This window comes from Phalacrocorax carbo, chromosome 2, assembly GCF_963921805.1.
Source record: "Phalacrocorax carbo chromosome 2, bPhaCar2.1, whole genome shotgun sequence".
Taxonomy (NCBI): Eukaryota; Metazoa; Chordata; class Aves; order Suliformes; family Phalacrocoracidae; genus Phalacrocorax; species Phalacrocorax carbo.
The window spans coordinates 146,488,689-146,500,718 of NC_087514.1; the positions used below are offsets into that span (position 1 = coordinate 146,488,689).

At 35.6% G+C, this 12,030-nt stretch overlaps 1 protein-coding gene across 1 annotated transcript in view; it reads left to right on the forward strand.

Moving 5' to 3' along the window:
• The window catches only part of MALRD1 (MAM and LDL receptor class A domain containing 1), a 314,254-nt gene that overhangs the window by 242,048 nt on the left and 60,176 nt on the right, over window positions 1-12,030 (forward strand). The gene's annotated exons all lie outside the window — the stretch shown is intronic.

Sequence of the window (12,030 nt, forward strand, 5' to 3'; positions counted from 1 at the left end):
TTTCTCCTGTATGAAAACAGTCAGAGAAGGCCTGCTTTGGGGATGGAAGAGTTTTACGAGTATCAAAGTGGTCCACAATTATTTAAAAAACAAAATGGTTAGTTCTTTTATCTTTGCTCTCTTCATAAAATGTCTCAGCAGTACAGTAAAATTACCAGGCTCTTTGAGAATTTACAATCTCACTTCTGCTCCACAAGCTAAGTGACTTGAACTGTGTTAAAAAAAAAAAAAAGAGTTAAATTTAATGCCTTATAATGCCACATTTATTCTGTAAGAAAGGTGGTGGTTTACTCTGCAAAAGAAATATAGCATACGATACAATATCAGAAGAAAAAATTAAGTATGTGTGCAAATACAGATTCTCTAGGAATATTGGCCATTCCTTACTCTAAAAAGTCAAGAGGGGAAGAAAACCAAAGAAAAATAAAACTCTTTGTGTAGGTCTTCGTTCATAAAGACCAACTAGGAATTGTTATGGTTAAATAAATGCCAATACATTGTATTGGATGTTATAGAAATGTTTTTAAATAATATTTCTTTCTATTTATACAGCTTTTATTGTTCAGATAAGACAGCCTGTGTATGAATTAGTTGTCATGCTGTCCAAGAAACTGCCTGATGAGGAGCAATATACTCATGAGAGTTGCTGGTTAATGAGAATTAACCACATGCTGATTAATGCTTAACATGAAATATATGCTCAAGCAGGTGGCATTTGCTCAAGCTCAAGCTGAACAAGTTTTGTTTATTTTCTCTGAATAATGTCACCAATAGGCTCAGACAAATACTGTTTTGGAATGTTCTTTAATGAGCTGCAGATCATGTACATAAGCACTTGTTCTACCCTTATATTAATCATCTTTGTTAACCATACCTGAAGAATTATGTAGGCAGTTTCATGAATAATATACCATTATATAAAGGGAAATTTTCAAATTATATATTTTAAGTACCTTGTAGTTAACTGGAGGATCTTGGTCTATATTCCAACAATGTATATAAATCCATTTTCTACTTTTAATGGAACTTATACTTTGGTAATTTATTATGAACAAGCATGACTTCAGAGAAAGGAAAAAAATTTCCATGGAAAGTTTATGTTAAGGTATCCTGAAATAATCATAACTATAGAAATAAGGTAGTTTTTATAAAGTAACATTTTCTAATCAGCCTATTTTTCTCCAGAGATCTTCCAGTTCTAGAATACTTCAAAGTGTCTAACTTCTAACATACTCTGTCCATCTTATAGGTATAGTATACCATAAGGAAAGCCTTAAGAAACATTTTTAGAGTTATATTGGTTACCCACGGTTTTGTTGGATAAGTCAAAAACTCATACCTTATCTACATGCAATCACCTAAAAATAAGTCAGACAGTCTTAGTTGGTTATCTAGGCTCTTTGCCCACCTGCATAAGAGACAGACATCTTCAGGAATCAATTTATATTCCTTCATATAGTAAGCTGGCGATCAGCCTGGAATTAGTTCTTACAAGCTGCAGTACTTACATGATGGATATAGTAGCTTATATTGCTCTATTCTTTATTATATCATTGTTGTCTTGACTGAAGAAGAAACAGACTTTTTCTTGGACAGTTGACATGTTTAACTTAAATGCAGAATACTTGTCTTTGTATTCACTTGAATACTCCAGACAGTTCCTACATATTTTTACTGTGATCTCTAGAGGTTTGGGAAGGGTCTGTACATGAATTCTTTACTAAACATTGTTCTTTATAAGTCAATTCTTTATGCTCTTGCAAGAGTGGCATAAATTATATTACCCTAAAAGCAGCCTAGGCAAGTCTTTTGGTATGGCAAATAATGGACAGCTAAGTAAATGTATTAGAATGAAAGAAGAACATAATAAATTCTGCCTTCCCCCAGTCTATCCTAATCTGTGTTAATCTGCTTCAGAGACTTTCTGAAGCTCTGAAGGTCATGCTTTCTGATAGCTCTCAGTTGATTTTTCTTCTATTAATTAACCCATTCTTCCTGAATATACAGAAAATTTTAGTTATTATTGGAAAATCATTTTTCATTTGGTTGTTATTGGAAAAACATCAGTTGGCCAGCTTGGTTGCAGGAAGTCTTTTTCATGTTTTTTAATTCCTGTCACATTGCATCCTTCTCCCATGGTCTGCTGTAGATCATGTTCCACTCATTCAAATCCATTACTTGGAATTCAAGTACAGAGAATTCTATCTTTACCACTTTTTTTTCTTTATTCCTCCATTCATAACCTTTAGCTTGCATTAAATGTGCCATCCTAGATCTATCCTCCCCCAATCCTGATGCCTCCACAGTTCCAAATTCTACTAACCCATCTCTTGTCACTCACTTAATCAGGCATCCAATTTCAGTCATCCTATTTTCACATTCCCCACACACTTTTTGTCTCCACCAGCCACTCCACAGTTGTATGTGCACCTTGATAATTCTTCCAGTTTCTCCTATCATCCATCCCCCTCTCCCAGTTTTATAGACATTTTTACTGTTTTCCCAGGTGTGTATTTAAAAAAAATTGTCTAATGGAAGGAAATCTCTTAATGTGTTTGTAATTTGATATATAATCTCCTATCCAGGCAAAAAAATACCTAGATGCTGTTACTTAAGTGTGCACTGACTTTCTGTTTTTCCATGGTATTTTACTGTCCTGGAAAGACTCCTATCATAATAATCCTTGCTGGCCAGGTAGGCCAAATCTGTGCTTGTGAAGAGGCAAGGGAACTACACAAAATCTGTATTATAAAATAAACCACGGCAGTTTAGGAGGAATAACATGTCTCTGACTTTTTACTATTGCTCATGACAAAGAGCAGCTACTTAGGAGGAGGTGCTATTTTTCTACTAATAATTGTTTCTGAGTAACCATTTACAAATTCAAATGGTAAAATCTGACGATATTACTTGCAAATAGTATGAAATCACTGCCCTGTAGATATTTGAGCAAGAACATTTTCCTTTAACAGAAACAGTGGGAAAGTTTAACTACTCCACTACCAGTTCTGCTTTGATCTTTGCTCATCATGTTTATTCAAAGACTTAGCTCAAAGAAAAGTGTATTACCTGCAGTACAGGTTTTGTGCAATGCTCTTCCTTTCAGTAGGTAGCTTTGCTACTGCAGATTTTTTTTCTCTCTCTGTATTATTATTTTTCAGCTTGCCTTTAATTACTTTTGGTTTCCTGAGGCAACATGTTCTAAACAGAAGCAATCACAATTTAGCTGGTTGGGAGCTCTAAGCAATAAAACATTACTAGCAGCTCTAATTCAGCTGAGGTTTTTATTTGTTTTTAGATAGGCAGCCCTCATTAGCCAAGAAAGTTTCTACAGATGCAAGAATATTTCTGAACATTTAAACAAAGTGTAGTCAAGCTACTCCCTGGCCTACTGCAGCAGTAACTTCTAGGTGGTGCCCCATACATGGAGACAGCTGCCGTGCCAGCGATCAGTGGCGGCGGATCTAGCTTAGTTCAGAATCAACTGCTAAATGAGATGCACTTTTACTACCTTTCAGGGTCCTTTGTTTTCTCCTGATAAAGGGGTGTGAAGATTTTATATTACAGGAATTAGTACATCTTAGGGACCAGATAATTTAGTTGTTACTCAGTTCTATCCATCTTCTTTAAACTTTTAACAAATACCTTGATTTTTTTTATTTACTATTTTTATTTAATATCTTATTTTTAAAAAATAAAAGTTAAAAAACCCTTTCTATTTCTAGTTTCAGATGGATCAAGAATACCAAAGTGTTGAATCAGATTTTGTATCACTAATAACTCTCATGATATTTTCTAGTTCAGCTGAAGTAGGAGGCATCACAGAAATTCTTAAAATTCTGCTTCTACTTAATTTAAACCCCAGCATTAATCAAAAGATGTCTAACATCCAAACTTTCTCCTTATATGCTATGTTTCATCACACATTCATTACTGGAGAAATAAACTGGATGGACAAACTGTGTAATTTAAATAGAGGTATTAGTTACATAACGCTTTTATCTCTTGGGAGTGTATTCTCAAGAAACAAATAAATAATAAATATATTTTGTGATCTTTTCCAGAGATCACCCAAGCAAATTATTTGTGCTTATGGAGATCTGCTGGAAGAAGGTACAAAGTCAGCACTGACTGCTACTCCAGCCCTTTCATGCTGGAGTTACCTGGTAGCCCCTCTTTAGCCACAGATTTTGTGAACTTATACTTCTAAATAGTACTGCTTTAAGTAATTGCTTTATGTTTTGGTTTATTCAAAAAGAATAACATTGACACTTTAAGATTTGGGCTGAATCTTGGGTAAAAACAGGAGTGTCATGCAGCACCCTAAGCTCTAGAGTGTTTGAGAAACCAGTGTATACTTTTCCACCATCAGTCATGCTTTCAGTGTTTATCACCAGTTCAGTATCAACATTGCTTAGTAAAATAATTATCAATTCAAAGAAAATAATCTACTCCACCTTTTCTTATCATTCTGTGGGTTTTAATTTCTTTTTTAGTCTCTTTGCTTTCATAGTTTACTTCCCACAGCTGCTCAGTGATATCTGAAGTGTTTTGCATCTTTTCTTGTTTTGTGAACTACTTTTTATCATCCTTCACCATTTTATTTTAAAGCCTTTTCTACTCTTGTGTTTCTCTTTTTCATCCATTCCTTTCTTGTTGCTTTACAAAACATTTTTTTAAAAAGTCTTTTTAGCTGACCAACTTAACACATGAGAAAGGACTGCCAGTGTTACAAATTTCCACCCACACCCTATTGCAGCTTCACTTTCACCTGGAAGATTTGTCTGCAGTAGAAAATACCATTACCTAAGGATACATCAGCAATATAGGGGCAAATCAAATAACGCAAAACACTCAGCACAGAGAGGACATGTTGTCTCTTACACTGTGTCATCTGATCATGGTGGAATTGTGCAGAAACCAATGTTATTTCCCAAGACACTGTGGGCTGGTTTTTTTTTGTCATAGTTCTTGACTTCACTGCACAGATTGCCAACAAAAGGGTCAGGCTTGCCATTTAAGTACCTAATTACAGTGAAATTTTCAATGGTTGTTGACAGATTTCACTTAGGTGAAAAGTTTGCTTTGACATGCTGCAACTCATTCAAGTCTTCCCATTGCCCTGTAGCAAAACACAAACTAGACCCGCTGTAAAGGTTTTAAATAATCCTTACATTGAGCAAGCTTTCACTTGTCATGAAGAAACAAACAGAAGAAGCAAATCAGCATCGGTGAATTACAGGACTGGATTTGACTCTACGTTCAAGCCCAAGCCACCTAGTACTTTAAAGATTTTTTTTTTAAAATGCAGACAAAGGCTTCCTACTATCCTAAAACCAAATATCCTCCAGAAATTTAATTCAAGTTCTTTGAGCATCATAAGACAGTAAGGAGAGATAACCAGATCCATTCCTATAGATCATCTTTCCTAACTTTCTAGAACAGCTGATATTGCAAAGAGGTGCTGAAACAAAAGAAATTATATCTCAATCATGAAATTTAGGACAGATATACTCAGAACTTCAGGTCAGCCATAGTAAGTAAGGAAAAGGTCCAGCTAGCAATATACCCTGTCTCCAACAGTTATGGATGCCTGGGAAACGGTATAAGAAAAGGGGAATTACATGTACTGTTTTCCCCCCGATACTTTTCCCATTGCCAGCCATTTGTAATTCAGAGTCTTCCTGAGCCATACGTAGTCTCAGCATAGGGTCTTTTTTCACTTGAACTTGTCAGATCCCCTTTTAACATCAGGGAAATGTTTAATATTTAGGAATTAAGTTAAATGCTGATGCTTGTATGAATCTAGGCTTATCTTCATGAACAGAAAAGCTGTTCAGTGCTTTCTCATTTAGGTCTTGAAAAGCATAAAATTTTTATTTAAAGTTGGTGTTTCACTCTTCTGTTTGGTGGGTGGGATTTCTTCATCACTTCTCCATATTGCAGTTTCTGATCTCACAAAAGATGTATGCCTGACGGACCCAGTCCTAAAGCTCTTTCAGAGCTAAACAATTTCCATTGATCTCCAAACAACAGCAGAATTAGGCTTTGCCTAATATCAATCTGCAATACCTTATCAAAAAGGCATGAAAGGTGCAGATTCAGGCACCAAGCCGAGATGAAGGAGAGTGCCAAAGGGCCAGAACTCTCTTTGTTGAAGGTGGAAGGAAATGGACTTTAATCCCTGACATCTTCTAACACAAACTGTCTCAGATAAGTGTTTATAATTGAAACATAGCAGAATGAAGATTGTTCCTAAGACTTTTTCATCCCATAACTTAGTAATGGAATAGTGACTATAAAGACTGTTTCCATACAGCATAAATATCATGAAGAAAGAGTCAAACAAAAAAATCTGTGTGGATAATGAGCTAATGGTCACTGGTTAAGGTTTTCAAAATCAACCATTAGCCTGAGCTACTATAATTTTAGATGCTTTCTTTAGGTATCTTAAAGGTATCTAATTTTCAGAAAACAGTGAGTAGCCATTCTTCAGAAGTCAATCCCCTTGTAATTTCAGATTAGAAAACACAGAGCAAAAGTAATATGCCTGGAAATGCTAATTTAATAAAATCTTGGCCAGTTGTTATATGTTTGTTTCTCTTATATGTTGAAGACGTCTCCCTGTTTTATCTCTGCTTCATGGAAGACATTTTTTGAATCCTGATTGTCTGTAAACTTTTCCTACTCTTCCTGCCACAGAATTCCATTTGCTTCACAACAGGATCTGTGTGTTTATGTACAGTGACATGATCTTTAATTGCATTATTGGATACCATTTCACTCAGAGACCCTCTGCTTTTTCCAATACAGAGAAATCTTTGATGAGAGATAATTGAACATTTGGTTTTGTCTGTGCACATTGTTCAGATACACCTCTGAATGTAGAATTATTTATCTTTATGAAGAAGTTTTCTATTTAGCAAACAGCTACAGTGTCCAAATATTTTAAAAATTTTTGATATCTACCTCCATAATTCCTTCTTATGGCATAATGTTATCTACCTGCCAACTAAAAAGAGAACGAAATAAAATAAACTCTATAATTTTGGGTATCAGATTGGAAACGTCCAAAACTCTTTTGTTTTCAGAGTCATAAAAATAAAGAATCCTGAATTCAGACAAAAAGCAAAATATGACATGGCAAAAAATGTTTCTCCTGTGCAGACCCTAAACCAGCAGACCAGCAAAAGCATTATAGGGAAACTAGCCAAATAAACAAACAGCCTAGAAACTATCCATTTGCAGATAATTTTGTATGCTCTCTGGCACTTTTAGTAGCTCCCGTTTCACTAGCTCTTATAAGAAAAGCATAACTGACACCTGCATCTAATTAAGAGACAACAACCCAAAAAGTGCAGTGGGTGTTTGTGTGTTGTTCGTGAAAAAAACAGCCCAGTGTTACAGAAAAAGCCTTGCTGAAAGGTGCGCACGCATGCATGCATGCCTGTGAAGCAACAGTAAGAAAATTCTGCAGCGGAACAGAACTCATCTGAGAAAGGCTTAGACCAAGTCAATGATCCATCTCTGAAACTCCCAGAGCCGGAACACTGGAGATACTGGAAGGATTAACTGCCTGAGTTGCTGATCCTACAGTCATAGATCGTGGGCAAAAACTCTGTAGAGGAGACTTCTGATTTCTTTAAGTTGCAGAGCCAGGGGAATCACTGTTAGCTTGTCTGCTCATGCTTACAGTGAAGCAGGACTCTCCCTCAGGTTGAGATCTCAGGCAGTATTTTTCTCAAGGGCAGGAGGTGATTCAGGGGGAGCTGCTGGGGGAGGCTGCCTGTAAAAGCAAAGGAGGGGAAGAGAAAAGCAAGATTAGAAGTGATAGAGGACTGGGGATACTGGAGATACTGTGAATAGATTCTTTAGTTAATTAGTTTCTCCCTGAAACCAACCAGAATATGGTTTAGAGCCTCATTGCTTGGCAGAGATAGGGCATTTCTGCATTCTTGAAGAGTAAAAATTATGATCCAGGTCATAGTAACTTAAAGAGATTCTTCAGCCTGTTTCAGTACCTTCCAGTGCACAGACCTAGCTGGCAGTGAAGTCACAGGTTTTTTTGTGGATTTCACAGGGAAGGGAATTAGGAATAAATTTAGGGTAAAATAGTTAGTCTATATAAACTAGCATAATTAGTGGCAAGATCTGAATGAAATTATGTCATATATGTTTAAATAAGTAAATGTAATACCTTGGTCCAAATCTTTCAGTTTCTCTCTGCCGCCTTATACCTGTACAGAATACTGAAATCTTCTGATTTAAGCTAGATGTCTTTTGGGAAATTAAAAATCTTTGGATTTGTTAATAGTGTATTAAAATACTTTCATTTCATTTCAAAACCCATCTGTTTACACCAAAAAAACCCAAGCAAGCTTCAAATCACAGAGATGGTATTTTTGCCTTGCTAAGTTTGTTCATAAAAATCAACATATTTCCTTGGAGGGATAGAAAGAAATCATTTTTGGAATGCAATATTTTCATGATACTATCTTAGGAGAAAATTCTCAGATTCTTCATTATGTAAAACTTATATGTCTCCTTAATAAGACTAAATCACAAGCTCAGATTTATCTCAGAAACTATATGGAGCTTACTATAGTTTTCTTCAGGGGTCTTCTCAGCTGATGGTAAATTTGTACCTGTAGAAGCTATCTTTCTTTAGAAGATGAGAAAGAAAAGATTTAGCATAGTGTTGTGCTCCCACCCCACCTATGAAAATGTGCTGATTCCAAGAAACTGCCCTTTTCTCCACTCTAAACCTGTCCTGTAGTCCGGACAACCTCATTTTGTTGGAAACTAAAGCTTCACAGCTTCTCCAGTTCTTCATTGCTCCTAATAAATAAACAAATACATGATTCCATCACTATATCAGGCATCGCTAGCAATTCCTGGACTTTTCTTAGCAGAAGTATGACAAATATTGCCATATTTCTGTCACAGGTAGTCCGTGTTTTTGAGGCAGAAGTGTTAGTTCTCTGAGTGGAAACTATAAATCCTAGCTTGATTTTACTGGCAGTAAGCCTGTCTGTTTTCCATTATGTTTGTATGTTAGCAAACTGTGATCACTTAAAAGAAATTCTGCACAATTCTGCGCAGACATATAAAACACTGAAGTCATTGGGCCAAGTTCTGCTTTTGTTTATTCTGGCTTTATGACAGGGTCTCTGGGATCCTTTTCAGCACCCTGCCCCATACTTCTGTGTTCTCACGAGGGGAAGAGATTTAAAGATTCAGTTGATCAGATTAAATCTCCCCTTTTTTTGCCTTTTTACAAGTTTTGAAATTAACATTTTATTTTGTAGCAGAAGCTTTATTGACATAGATAAAGACCCACAGACAGATAGTTAAAGTATTTCAACAACTTCAGTCTGGTTAATTTTTTTTTAACAAGGTTATTTCCTTGCAGACACCCTGAATGGGCTGATTTCATGCCCTGATCCAATGTTTACTGAAGTGAAAGTGAGGACTGCCATTTATTTCAACTTAATTAATACATTGGATTGGACCTGCAATTAATTTATACTCTTGTCTAATGAAAACTGTTGGAGGGGATTATTTTTGGCCTCTTTTAGCCACAGTTAATAGGTCCACTGTTTTTATTAGATTTAGTAGGCAAATTACTTATGCAAATATATCAGACAGGTTGTTAGTTTTCAAGGGTCTGATGCAAGGCCCATTAAAATCAATGAGTTTTCCCATTTACCTAAATGGGCTTTAGAGCAAGCTCTAACTGAGTTAATGCTGCATAATAGGACGTGGTAACTTTACTTCATGCTTCCTAGTGTTGACTTTAATGACAATGTCTACTAGTCTTAATTAGAATTCACTGTTATGGGTCATATATAAATATAAATGGAGACCTACTTTGCACTGGAGATCTAATACCTGAACAAGAAAGGCAGAAAAGATATGGCTAGCGTGGAGGTGTTGTTTCATTCAAATTAAACATGTTTGTGTGTTTCTGGCTGTGCTAATGACTGTCTAATACAAACTTGTGTTTTATATTAGCATTTGGGTAATAGCAGTTCTGTGGTTTCTTATGACTGAATCCCTGTGATTCATAGGCAAAATGTTTACAGTGCTGACCTGTGAAGTTCAGCATACAGTCAGGAAACAGGACTGGTACACTCCATGGATGACGAGACAGTAGTGCAACAAAGCATATGTATACAAAAAATGTTCATCGAACCACAGCAAGCCTTTAACAAATCCCCATCCCACAAATACGTAGTTATGTCCTTGACAATAAGCACTTACTGACTTAACACTTTTCATACTGTAATGGCTCCTTACTCGCAAATCATCAGCTCATGAGCTCTATTTAGTGTAGCAGATATTTTGATGGTTAGCACATTGAAATAAAAATGTATCTAAAAGCATCCATTTTATCTGACAAAAATGAAATGCAAGTATGTTCAGCTGTAGTTATGGTAGATCATGAATCAGTACATACCAGATTTGGTTTGCTTTAAATACTGGTCTTATTTTTTTTTCTTTTTTATATCTATCTCAACTATCTAATTTCTCTTCAAAGTGTGAGGGTACTTATAGGGGAGTAATTCTTGGTCCTTAGGACATAACTCACCAAGCACAGCTGCATAAGTAGGTTTCACAAAGGATTTAGGACCTAATTAAAATATCATTTTTAGGACCTAATTAAAATATCTTTTTTATGATGTACAAGTAGATGTTTCACGCACATTTTTAAACCCTTTCTTTAATTTTGGTTATTTGCCCTAAGCAAGATAAAAATAAGCGTAAAGTAAAATGCTGGATGGAAAGTAAAATAAATAAGGACATGTCCTTAGCTTGCTACTTAAAAAAACATGATTCCTTTAGCTATAATGGAACACAAACAATTGCTGCTGTTTGCCATGCAGATCTAAATCTAAACTTGGTGTTCCACAGAGCAAAGGTTATTTTCTCTGAAATTGTTTTTGACTTGTTTGCCTTTCATCTGTGTGCAAGTACTGAATGTATTCCTGAGGATATCCAGTCCAGCTTTTCAGTGTTCATGCAGCCCAGATACAGAAAGCTAAGCTTTTATCCTGCGTTACTTAGAACACATCATTTTCAGTAGATTTATCTCAAAATCCTTAAACAGCTTCAAATAGATACTGCTTTCTAAAAAAAATAACCTGCACAATATCTCCTCCACTCCTGAATGTGGTTGGAAAATAGGAACAACACAACACTCAGGAGATGAGTGGTGAGCTGGGAACATCTTTTCTGCATTTGGAAAAAGGTGAGGGAAACATTTTTTTGGCATGTCAGTATTAGGCAATTATTGAATCTAATGATTTTAAATGACTGAAATGGCCTGTGGGCCACAGATGGATAGTTCAATTTGCATTGAAAGAACACACTTCAGCTTCTCCTGTTTACATAACCTTCATATATATCTACAAGAGCGGGTATAAGATTCATGCATATGCATAAGTTTAAAGTTTGTTTCTACAACTGAGCCAGGTGAGTATACCGCTGTGTAACCCAGCACAATGGAGGGTATTTGTGATGAGTCTCTCATTAGTGTCAGCTCATCTTTCACTGCAGACCACATTGCACTGTTAACCTTTTAGTTCTATTCTTCCCAGTGGCAAGGAAAGAGAATGAATATTGCCACTCTTTAGAATGAAACATGTCAGTAGCAGATACTGCAATGATGAGCTTAATATAAATAATTACATAGATAGATAGTAGCTTTGTATGCAAGCAATTAGTTTTGCATTAATATGTTGCTTGAGATTTTACAGATGGAATTACTTCACGATTTTCTGGATTTGCATATTCCTAATTACTTAGCTTTAAATGTTAGGTATATATAAATTAATGTTTTATAAATTTTCAGAAACTTTACCAGGCACATTTAATCCATAGTTAAGAAAAGAATCTATAACCTACTTTATGTAAAGAAAATAGATTGAACTTGGGAATACAGTTTTGGTAGATCACGTCAATCATAATGTTTTATATAATGTCATCCAGAGCACAATTCTCCTACTGCATCTGAAACCGAACAGATGT